At 34.6% G+C, this 13,065-nt stretch overlaps 1 long non-coding RNA gene across 2 annotated transcripts in view; it reads right to left on the reverse strand.

Moving 5' to 3' along the window:
- Positions 1 to 6,661: 6,661 nt before the first annotated feature.
- LOC133338227 (uncharacterized) overlaps positions 6,662 to 13,065 on the reverse strand; it is a 30,995-nt gene continuing 24,591 nt past the window's right edge. For both annotated transcript variants that reach the window (XR_009754626.1, XR_009754625.1), the window contains exon 2: positions 6,662 to 7,387. This is a non-coding gene — a long non-coding RNA (uncharacterized LOC133338227). The remainder of the gene's footprint in view (positions 7,388 to 13,065) is intronic.

Below are 13,065 nucleotides of genomic sequence, written 5' to 3' on the forward strand. Positions count from 1 at the left end.
TGGATATACGAAAGTGAAATTTAATGATTTGCAAATTTGTTTAGGAGTTTTTTTTTTTTTTTTTTGAGGGGGAAAATGTATAGAAAATAGTCGATATGGAGAAAAATTTGGACGAAGTATAGACTGAAAATATTTTTTCAAGGACTTGATACAAGCGTGGATTTTTATTCAAAACAAAAATGCCTTGATTTGTTAAAAAATACGTGTGGTGGTTCTTAAATAATAATTTATTAAGAATATATTGTCTTCAAAAGAGAGTCGATTTTTAAAAAATATATCTGTTAATAAGAGTGAATTAAAAAAAATAGTTTTTGAGGTCGTTAATAAGTTTGGATTTTAAAAAATATATTTTTAAGTTCCCGAAAAGATCTTTATTTTTTTTAATATTGTATTAAGGACAGATTAAGCGTGGATTTTTTAAATATCTTTCTACGGACCACATGAGGGGATTTTTTTAAATATCCCCTCTACGGACCACATGAGGGGATTTTTTAAATATAATTTTTAATGACCTAACAAATAATTTTTCAAAAACCTAGAAAGTCATGGATTTAAATATTTTTAAAAAATATTGTTTTATAGACCAAAATCGGGCGTGGATGTTTTTAAAAATATTATTTAAGGACCTAACACAAGCTTTAATTTTTTTGAAAAAATATTTTTATAGACTTAATTCTGGAGTGGTTTAACAAAAAATATTTTTTCAAGGATCCATAATAGGCGATTTAAATAATACAGGCGTGGATTTAAATCTGTATACCCTCAGCCTTAAGGCTAATGAGGGTATATACACTTTGATACGGAGAAAATGTGCCTCATCGAAATATTGGTTTTATACCCCATGTTTCTTTGGACCAAATCCGTTTTAGAAAATTTGGAGTCGAAGGAAGTTGGGATATATTGGTCAACTCCTTCTAGTACCTCCCCCATAAATGGTAAACATTTCAATAATTGTAAATCCAATATCAGGCGAATGGAAGGTCCGCAGTGAACCGAACTTTGCACAACCCATTAGTCTAGATTAAGTCCGAAGATGGGACCCATTGGTCCACTCCTTCTGGTACCTCCCCCACAAATGGTCAAAGTTTTCAATATTTGTAAATCCAATATCAGGCGAATGGAATGTCTGATTTTAACCATACTTTACACAACCTATTATCTTTACCAAGAGTAGATCAAGTTTGAAGATGGGACCCATTGGTCCACTCCTTCTGGTACCTCACCCACAAAGGGTCAAAATTTTCAATATTTGTAAATCCAATATCAGGCGAATGGAAGATTCGATGTGAACCAAACTTTGCCCAACGCATTATCCTTACGAAGTCTAGATTAAGTCCGAAGATGGGACCCATTGGTCCACTGCTTCTGGTACCTCCCGCACAAATGGTTAAAAAATGCCATATGAATGCCGATATGAACCAAACTTTGCACAACCCATTATCTTTACGAAGTCTGGGTGAAATCCAAAGATGGGACCCAGTAGTCCACTCCTGCCGGTACCTCCCTCACAAATGGTCAGTTTTTTTTATAAAATATTATCAACATTAAATCCGAAAACTCTTTGATAAAAACATATTTCTTATATAAAGCTAATAATAATATCTGTGTCTAATTCCGAAGACATCCACAAACCATAGGCTGGGCGTATATATCTGTCGGCAACACCGACTGACACTTTTTTACTTGTTTTTCTATTATCGTATACAGGCGTAGATTAAACCAGTGAGCGGAGCAGCATAGTGGGAAGGGCCGACCATATGATACTCTACATAAATACCGCGAAAAAAATCTATATTCCAAAAAACAAAAACTCCAATTAAAACCAGCATATTTTTGTCATCTCAACCTCACCAAAAAGGACGACAACCATAACGGGAACTTCAGAATTTTAAAGCGATCAGCGCGACATTCCCGCCCTCTGGTGGGGTATTAGTAATATCAAACAATATTAACACTGACATCTTTAAATATGAACAATACACACAGCCATATAATGGGTCTGAATTTAAAGGTCAACCACTCCTCTTGGATAAAACCCCGTCCAACATGCAAAATTTCGTGACGATTCATAACTGCGTCCTGTATCGTGTTTACAAATTATAATGGACAGACGGACGGACGGACACACATGTTTAGATCTATTCAGCTAGACGAGATATGACGATCGGTATACTTAAAGGTGGGTCTGGGACCAACATTTCGAGGCGTTACACACTCTTAGGGCTGCATGAAGCTATAATACAACATAGCTGTGTAGGGTATAAAAATCGAACTTTATTATAGAACCTGTCAAAAATTTGGTTTGAAACTCCACGCCTGCTAGGTCGTAAAAAATATACGTTAATTATTTTTAGTCCTGGGAAAATATTGTTTTAAAATCCATGACTGTATTATGTTTTAAAAATATTTCTCAAAAATACACGCTTGTTATAGGGCCTTTCAAATTCAGGGCTGTTTAGGGCTGGTATATTAATTTTGTGGCTTTACAAATGTCGTACGTTGATAACTTGTATTTATTCCGCCCTGATGCGAAACTTTCATATGCGAATTAAATTCAAATTTGTCAAAATTCGACATTAGTCTTCATTCTAGGAACAGTCCTTTTCAAAGCAGATTTTTTATTATCGATAAAGATAAACCAATTTTGTAACCCAGAAAAGGGTATAAAAGAGCGCAGAAAACACAAGAAGTCACACATTCCGCAATCTCCATTCAAACACGATACATTGTATCCATCTGATAAATTTGCGCAGAGTAGTAATAAAGTCGGTATTTAAAAAATAACCAAATTCTCGTTTCTTTATTTATGAATTGCTACAAATTACGAAGTAAGGCCGTTTTGCAGGCCAACATAGCCAACGTTCCATTGACGCCCTACGTGGAGCCTGTCTGTTATATCTTTTCAGGTCTCTTATATCTTTTCAAATCCACTTCTGTGTGGGTCCTACAAAAGTATTCTTTAAAAATCCAACCCTGTGGTAGGTCTTTAAAAAAAATATTCTTCAAAAATAATTGGTGTTTTCCTGTTTAGGTCCAAAAAATATTATTTAAATTTTCGCTGTTAGTTGAGTCACTGGAATATTTTTTTGAGGTCCTTGAACAAATAGTTTAGTTCCTTAAAAAATGTTTCAGTTCGACTAAAATATTCATTAAAAATCCACGCATATTTTAGTTCCTGGAAAAATCAATGATAGTAAGGGAATTAGCAAATATACCTTAAAAAATTCACGTTTTAGGTCCCTGATAAAATAAATTAAAAAGTCCACGCCTGTTTAAGGTTCTTGGAAAAAAGTATTGTTTTTAAATCCACTCCTGTTTTAGATCCTTGGAAAGATGTATTTTAAAAATCAACGCCTGATTTAGGTCCTTGGAAAAAATATGCTTTAATCCACACCAGTTTTAAATCCACGGAACAAAATTTTTTAAAACCTCGCCCGTTTTTAAATCCCGCGAAAAATATTTTTGTTTAAAATTCACCAGTTTTTCCTTGTCCTTGGAATTTTTGTAACGTTCACACCTGTTTTCGCCCGCTTAGGGTTTTAAAAATATTTTTCAACGACCCAACACTTTAAGGATTTTAATTTTTAAGGATATGTTAGCTCCTATATTTTTGGGATTACTTTCATTAATTTTTTACCGACGGTAAAAGACGTTATTTCTTCTAAAAAATGTATATTTCTAAACACAACCGAAATCTTGCATCTCTTTCTGTTTAACCAGGACTGGCGTTGACTTTTGTAACCACCAATCGACATTGGATATTTGTTCGTATTATCGCCCAGTTATGGCGGTTTTCTCGTTCAAACATTGTGCGTGTGTATGTTCGCCTTGTCCGGCTTTTAGAGGAGGTGTAGATCAAAGCCGGTTTTTGTTAAGGTGGTAGACCAAAAATGTTGATTTTGGCTTTTATGAAAAAAAAAACATTCCAAACATAAAAAATTGAAAAGAAAAAAAAAAAAAAAAAACACAACAAAGAAGGGGAATGAGAGTTCAGTTATTAAAAGCCTGTTATGGAAGTTAAAGCCTTGTATTTGGTTTGCAGGAAAATAGGAAAAAAATATAGATTTTTTCTTAAAGTGCAGTTGTAGTAGAATGAAGGACGAATATGAATTTAACATAAATCAGAAAAATAAATATTTACTTCGTTGTGGCTGAAAATAATAACACAAAACTTTCAAATGCAAAAAAAAGTCCCAGCATTGCTCTTAAGAATTCCCTAGTGACTGGTACCCGTTGTAATAATGATATCCATCCATCGTTTAACAAATTTTATGCATTTCATTTTTTATTTATACTCAGCTTGTGTGCCAGGAATCGGAAATATGTTTAGCCTTGTTATAAATACTCAACCACTTTCCTAAACACTTAACACATCATTTCCATTGAACGATAAGGACATAATTCATAAATCTCAACCCCCCCGCCGAACAGGACTAGAAATACATATTTGAAGCAAAACAACAAGCAAAGTAACGATTTTCAAACAATTCGAAGTTATCTTTCGGCACGTGTCACTGCGTTATGCCAGTCAATGATTGTAGACTTCGTTTAATTTCGACGATAAGCGTTATTATTTGTACCCGAACGGACTATTAAATAATGGCCATTGTTGCTATTAAACGCTTATGAGAAATTATTATTATTAAATCATTTAATGCTTATCAGAAGCTTTTAATCGGTCAATTTTAATTTCATTTATCAAATAAAAAATATTTTTTTGAAAAAATATTCGTTAAAAATCCACGCCTGTTTTAGGTCTTTGAATAAATATTCTTTAAAAATCCTCGCCGCTTTTGAGTCCTTGGAAAAAATATTCTTTAAAAATCCACGCCTGTTTTAGGTCTTTAAATAAATATTCTTTAAAAATCCTCGCCGCTTTTGAGTCCTTGGAAAAAATATTCGTTAAAAATCCACGCCTGTTTTAGGTCTTTAAATAAATATTCTTTAAAAATCCACGCCTCTTTTAGGTCCTTGGAAAAAATATTCTTTTAAAATCCTCGCCGCTTTTGAGTCCTTGGAAAAAATATTCTTTAAAAATCCACGCCTCTTTTAGGTCATTGGAAAAATATTCTTTAAAAATCCACGCCTGTTTAAGATTTTTGAAAAAATATTCTTTAAATATACACGCCTTTTTAGGTTTTTGAGGAGAATATGCTTAAAAAATACATGCCTGTAAGGTTCTGTAAACAATTATCTTGAAATCTAGGCCTGTGTTAGGTCCTGAAAAAATATTCATCTTATAAATTTTGGCTGTTGTTTTTTTTTAATTGCTTACTTACTCATATTTTTGTTGTTCTGTCATTTATACAAATAAATCTGCCTATCATATTACAAAAACCTGTCCATAAGAAAATTAAAAATACAAAAACTCAAAATATTTGCCTTATTAACATAATCATATGAAAGCAGGGCAGCATATCTTTTCGGTTAAATATTAACCTACATCACTTTGAAAGAAGAGAAGTTGTCTTTTTTCGTTTATGAATGAATATAACAAATTTGAAAATAAAAACCTGTTTTCCAAAATTTGATTCAAATTCTCCAAATTTTGATTTTGCTAGAGATGGATTATTCGTTTTGAATTGCCTGTCGCATAATGTTGGGCTAAGCAAATCATGTGTAAATAACTAAATAAAAATGATAAAAAATAAAAAAAAAATAACCAAAATAATGCCATGACAGGTGAAATGTGACACCGACCTTTTAATGTATGCAAAATCATATCGGACAAGTTAATTCTAAATGACATACAAAAAATGTGTGTTTTGAAATATATTTAAAAGCTCTAGGTCTTGGACATTGCTTTATATACAAAGTTGAATATATTTTTCACGAAAATTCGAAATGATTTTTGAGTATTTATACCCATTAAATATTGATGACATTAGTATAAATACTACCATTCTAACCTGTTTGATAGGTTTCTTGGACCTCTCTTTCTAGATCATGAAGCTCTGCACTGAAATATTGATAGGCTTCTCAATGATTCACTGAAGTTATGAGCGGATATCCCACTACAGTTCTTCTACTTATACTGACGCTAGGTATAAGTAAATCAAATTTCGAAAAAAAAAAACGATTAATCGATTTTATGTATTGAAAAGGCTAAAAGTCAAATCTAGTTTTATCATCATAAATGATTAATTTATTATCATATAGCCCAAATTGTCCAAAAATTACACTTTTCAGAACTTTTTTTTAACTATTGAGAAAAATTCATATAAAAATCTAATTTCATGTCGATTTTTCAAGAGAAAAAAATTAAAAAGACTAAAAATCGAATTTTTGGTCAGAGGCAAAAATCGAACAGACGACTGGTACCTCACAAATCGATCTATCACTATATAAGTGTACGTCAAGATTTCTTTTGTTGCGTCTGTTAGGCGTTGAATTCCTGAAAGATAGGTGTTAAACAGTATAAACTGAAGTTATTCTAGGACTCCACGTTCTAAATCGGGATCCATACATACAATTAATATTCTTCATATTAATAAGTTAAACGCTTTTAACGCATTCTACAACCTCTATTTTACTCCTTTACTGATGTGTCAGGAAAAAATCTTACATCAAGCTATAGACTTTCCAATCTGTGGGAACGAACATCCGGCAGTTTGAAGACTCAATTGAGGTTCCAGCTTCATATGGCAATTTCAGACTTACAATAAATATACAGGGTGAGATGAAAAAACTGCAACCAACTTAAGACTCCTGTAATTTCTAAGCCACGCCACCAACAGCTGTTAAAATTATTCCAGTGACAGCACATTATATTGTTTACAAGCGTACAAAAGCATTTTGTTGAGAATTTTCCAGAAATGGAAAACAACAAGTGGCTATCGTTAGAGCACTCCAGCATTTAAATGTGAATAAATCTTTTGTGTCTCGTACCATCGCTCGTTACCTTGAAACTGGTGGCGTACCCCGACGTCAAGGAAGTGGACGGAAGAACAGCAACATCAGCAGAAATGGTTCGAAAAGTAAAGAAGTGGCCGAGAAATGGCTCGTGAGCTGAACATATCGCAATATTGCATTCGGCAAATATTGAAAAATGAGCTCGGGGTAAAGCCATTGTAATTCCAAAAAGCGCAAGAACTTACACCGCAACAGAAAGAAAATAGAGCTAAAGCCGAAAGTGGTGTACTGCCGAATTTGGTTTTCTCCGATGAGAAAACATTCGTTGTCTAGCAGTTTGTAAACAAACAATATGATCATGTTTACTTGCCAAAGTGATCAGCACCTTCGGTTGACCACCAGAACTCAAGCGCCAGCATTGGTGATGGTGTGGGCCGCCATAACAGCTGATGGTCGCTCTCCACTCGTATTAATCGACCATGGCATCTGAATAAATGCCGAATATTATCGCGAAAATATTCTGGAGGGTGTATGGCTTTAATACACCCTCAAGAATATTTTCGCCGCAGACCTTTGACATTCCAACAGGACTCAGCACCATCGCACTCGCCACCCAAGAATGGTTACAAAATGAGGTTCCTCGCTTAATTTCCAGTGCACAATGGTCACCAAAATCTCCGGATACCAATCCGCCGTTGGACTATTGTGTCTGGAGTATTTTGGAAAGCAAGGTTGGCACTAAAAAATACAAAAGTGTCGATCACCTTAAGCAGGCGCTTCGCCGGCAATGGGCCGAAATACCGCAGAGCAACATTCGGGCAGCGAAGGTTACTAATTCGAATAAATCTAAATTTATTCTAAAATTTTTCATTCAATAAAATTTAAAAAAAAAGGTTAAAATGATGGTGTTTGATTTTGTTGCAGTTTTTTTATCTCACCCTGTATATCGGAGGTTGCATCTTTGCTCTGTCATTCTCGGGATGCTTGATGCAAGTAATTCATCGCGCTAATTTGCTAATACAAGCGCCTCTGCTGAAAAAGTAGGTATCATCTAAGGTATTCCATATTAAATTATGTAATGATATCCTTTTTTTGTACCCGTACATCTGATGGGATGATAAGTTTTCTGAATTCCGTAAAAGCTAACCTTTCTATGGTTAGGGAAAGTTCTGATGAAAATAATTGTAGGGAAGTGATCCAATCCAAGTTAACGTAATTTATCAAACCGGGTAAGCCGGTTGCTATCTTACGACAAAAAGTGGCACCGTGTGATCTCTTTGAGTCGGGCATGAATCCAATTCAGTTTGTTTTCATTATCTGCTTGAACTCTAGTTTTTACAATACTTTTATCATACGTTCAGCATTTCTGAATAAAAAAAATCGCATAGCATTTTATTGTAAATTTCAGTTACTAATATCTAAAACAATACTATCTTTAATACCGATAATTAGAATGCTCCTTTCTCCCATTTGTAGTCAGCCTATATAAAAAAATTCTCAAGCGGCATTTGTTTATCACATTACAATCAATTCACTGAAGGTGTCTATAAAAATCCATCAAAGTGACAGATTCCAATGTTTATTAAACACCTTTGAGATTGTCTCCCCCTGCGATTGTCTTTTTCTACTATTATATTAGCTTTCAATTGTCTGGCAAACTTTCTTGTTTCCCCACACCTCAATCTCCAATTCATAGTGGTCATTGAGTTTGCCTTTTGATTTTTCCTGTCGCTCTGTGTTGTTTTACCGTATATATGTAAAAAATCTGACCACTTCCTGTCTTTCTTACACATAACAATCGTTACCGCAAATGTAACGACTCTAGGGAATTGTTTTATGTGTCACAGTTTCCTCCTCCTCCCCTCTCATCCCTTCTTTTACAAAACATATGTCAAAAGTAGTTATATGGAATTAGTTGTATGGACAAATGGGGAGATGGTAGCTAATAGCTTAAAGTTATTTTCATATGGGTAATTCCATGTGGAAATTCATATCAGATTCAATAAAAGCTATTTGATGACATTTTTGTAATGGAAAATTGTTTTGCCTGTTCCGCAGGTTGTATTCTATGTAATGGTCCATATGTGCAATAAAATGTATTATCGCTCTTCATAAAAAGAAATATATGCGCATATATTTAAATATATTTTTAACAAAATGGCAGTCGTAATTGTTGTAGCCTTTTAGAGCCAGACGAAAATGTATGAATTATGCTGATAAAATTTGATGTACCTTGGGTTCAGAAACTCAATAAATTCTTGAATAAGTCATTGGTCCCAATGGTCTCATCATCTCCCAAAATGTATGTTATCCTTCTTTCCCTTTGAATCCCACAGTATTATTCGATTTTTCCCCACATCCGATCCATTTTTCTCGTATTATTTTTAATTTCTTTATAATGATCACAATTAGATTGACACAATAAAAAAAGACACAACCTTCCCTCCCCCTGACTGCTACAATAAACTAGAAAATTTGATGATTTAGCTATTTTATCATTAGACCACTGGCATACATCCATAATCCGAATCAAATTAAATTAATTTGTGTGATTTCATTAAATGCTTGTTTGTTAGCTATTTGCAAGAAAGGACGGAAGAGGGAGCGAGTGAGAGAGAACGGAACCAACAGAAGAGGACATGTGAAATTTGAACACATGTTATGAAAATTTCAAAAACAAACGTACTGGCATATTCGACAAAAATACAAAACATTGTTGTGTTTACTCTACAAAGAGTTCCTCTTTCATTTGTTTTTCATTCCAATCTTTAATCCAACTAGGAAATTAATTAGAACTAAATTGGACATAAGACTGATCAAATGTGTAAAATAGTATAGAAAATAGAATCTTTGCAGATATAGCAAAAAAACTCATATTTTCTTTAAATCTCTAACATAAATCATATTTGCACAATTGAGATTAGTTTTGCCATAGATCTACAGAAGGAATGATACTCTAAATACCTTATAGCTGTTTGTGACACATATGAGTTCTGCTTCTATGGCATCTAAAATGTAAGGCGTCATTTGTGTTCAACGCCATCTATGAAACATACGAAGGTGTACGCCAGGGAACAAAAATTCCGTCACTACATGAAAAATCTGTTCGGAGGAAATATATGATCGGGTATGATGGCTAATGTCGAACCTTTATACGTTGGAGTTTACTTTGCAGATGTAATTTCGCAATAACTTCGATATAAAAAGAGGCATTGCCCAATATGCCTGATAACATATCCACCATGCGAAATGCTTCGCATAATGGTGGATTTTATATATCAACAGAAAAAATCGAAAAAATTCAATTTTTTGGTGACTATATAGACATTACGCTTGCATAACTGATGATATCACCGCATATGTCCATTATCATGTAAGTTGTAGTGTACGTTTTTGGTCTTTGAAGCATCTTAAAAGTCCATCGTCAGAACGATCTAGGAAATCGTAGCTGCAGAGTGCTGACATTAATCTCACCATTCTGCTTACGGGCTAAAATGTATCCGAGTTTAAGAACCACGTGGAATGAATAATCTCAATCCAATATTTTGTGACAGGCGAGGACACAAACTCAGAATTCCGGAGGAGTGAAGAGGCCGATAAGATGGTAGAGAGGTTGATAAGATAATCCTAACCTTCCCTACAGTTCCTCGGAAGCGGCGAATAGGATTAGGTCTCCGAAAGAGCAGACGAGTGCCAAGCCCGCAAAAATATAAATAAGTTCCTTCGGCTGATATAAAGAGAAAGCTGTGGCAACCAACGTTATAGTAGATGGTCTCGAGAATGGACTGAAGGCGGCGAAGCTGACTCTAATATCAAGAAGACAAGCTCTGAATCGGATTCTTCATTAATGACCGGGAATCCCAAAACGAATAACCAGACTTTCCGAGTAAGGATGAGGGTATCAATAATTGGCAATCTTCCCGGGAGGCGCTACAGAGACGAGTTATGCTATGTAGTGATCGACGAGAGAAGTTCATCCGAAAAAAAATAGATCCATAAGGATATGATGGATGCGGTCGAGCACATCGATCTGAATAGCTGCAAATTCAAAGGGGACTATCTAATGCCATAATTTGAGTCATCAATTATCATAGAAACCATTAGGAAAATATCGTCTCCATAAATGATACCACTAAATTTAAGCAGGTGAGGAAAAGAGACATTATTCAACTATAAAAGACAACGATCTTCGTTAGAGTTTGGGACACGATTTCACGAAAGAATGCATGCTCCAAATATTTGGCCTGCAGAACAGGACACTTCTGGTAAAGAAATTAAAAGTATTCCACAGCGAGGAGAACGAAAAAAGGACTCTCTTTTTGTGGTTGGCTTGGAGAAGACTAAGGATAAGGCGCATTGTGTTGAACGCCGTCTACCTCAAAATTGTTACGATATCATAACAACAGGGAAAAAGTCCCCTATTGGAGGCGTTTACGGCTTATGTCTTCGAAGACGAGATAATTCCAACGAAACTTCTTCATGTAACAAGCTCTATGAAGCAAATTGTCGCATGTTTTTCTTGAGCATATAGCGGTCAATTTTGAGTGGCACACCACAATTTGATTGCCTGATTAGCTGTCATAGGTAATAGGACTAACATATATCGTTGTCTATAAAAAAATATTTCTTAATTTTTCTGCAGTGGTTAGGGTCCTTGATTAGTTATTATTGTCATTTTCCTCTGGCTGGCACTATTTCCAGTCATTCCTAGTTTCGTTATTCATTGTATTTTTATCGGTTTGATGTAGCATATCCCAGATGATGGGGCTGCCACCTAACCTTGCCTAGAGACAACTGCTACTTAAATATTCTACAGTGGTTAGGGTCCTTGCTTAGTGAGTTATTTTTCACTTAGCTGTTTTTCACTCAGCTGTTTTCCAGCTTGGTCAGCTATCCAGTGGTTGGAGTCATTGGCTATTTAGTCATATCATGGACTGATGGATCTATCGTTGCCTAGAGTCAACACAAATTTGAATATTGTGCGGTGGTTGAGATCTTTGCTTATTTAATGTTGCAATTTTCCTCTTGCTGGCGTTATTCCTTGTCATTCCTATTTGATATTGTCATCATATGTTTATGTTGAGCCGAGGTTGGGTATTAGAATGGCAGGAAGCTTCGGACGATTTTTAGCTAGAGTAGGATGTAAGTCTATTTTTACAAATATCCGAAAATTATTCTCCTCCGCTGGGATTTGAAACCGGGACACATCGGTTTGTAGTCTATTTCCTGTACTACGCCAGAAGACCATCCATCCTGGATTTTTATTTAAATCAAAGTGATTTTTTTTAAAAGGTGTTATAGGGTATCAAATGGTCGACTCCGCAATCATTACAATAATATTTTTATTTTTTCTTCAATGTATTACCTTGTTCCACTTATGTTGTAATTTATAGGTATTCAATGTAACATTCAAAATGAAAAAAATAAATATTCTCAAAAGAGTCCTCATTAAATTTGCTTTAGTATATTCCGAATGCGAAAAAATACGCTCAAAAAAAGATTAGTTCTTGTTGGGTTTTCTTTTATGTTGTTGTTGGTGGCTGGTTGATTTCTGGTTGGTCTAAATTTTTGGCACACGACTAAATTACATGATTAGGTTTATTGTTGGTAGAGTGATTTATGTATTTGTTGTGTGGTACCTTTTGGGCCATTATAATTCATAAATTGATTTCACATAAATGCTTCTACGACAAGTTGGCTGGCTGCTGCTACTCAGGCATGCATATGGTGGCCAATGATGACGATGTTGCTGCTGCTGCAGATGACTCTCTGATTAGGTACTTGGGCGGTCCACTTGTTTAGAAGACGAAAAAAACTATAAACAACAAATGCTTACATCTTTAGAGGAATCATCATCCTCTTCCTCCTTTACCCTTTACCACCCATATAGATCCTACCAAGTGGAACATGACCAATGTTTGGGATTTCATTTGATGGCAAAATGAGTGATCAAGTGTTGCTGCTGCTACTGTTGCATCTGCTTCGTATTTTTGTTGTTCATATTTCAAGGTATATCATGTGATTTGTTTGTTGCATTTGTATGTCTGGCAAATATGATTATTGACGTAATTTGCATAAATTTAATATAGATAAATTAAGGGCAGAATTCTAAAATTAAATTATATGTTTATTCATAGGAAAATGAGGAGGTAAAAATCCGGCCATATATTGTTAGATGAAGCAGAAGTTATTTGTAATAGAAGAAGTTGGCCA

Source organism: Musca vetustissima, unplaced genomic scaffold (assembly GCF_032173495.1).
Source record: "Musca vetustissima isolate MV318-11 ecotype Yass unplaced genomic scaffold, APGP_CSIRO_Mvet_v1 utg26128, whole genome shotgun sequence".
Lineage (NCBI taxonomy): Eukaryota > Metazoa > Arthropoda > Insecta > Diptera > Muscidae > Musca > Musca vetustissima.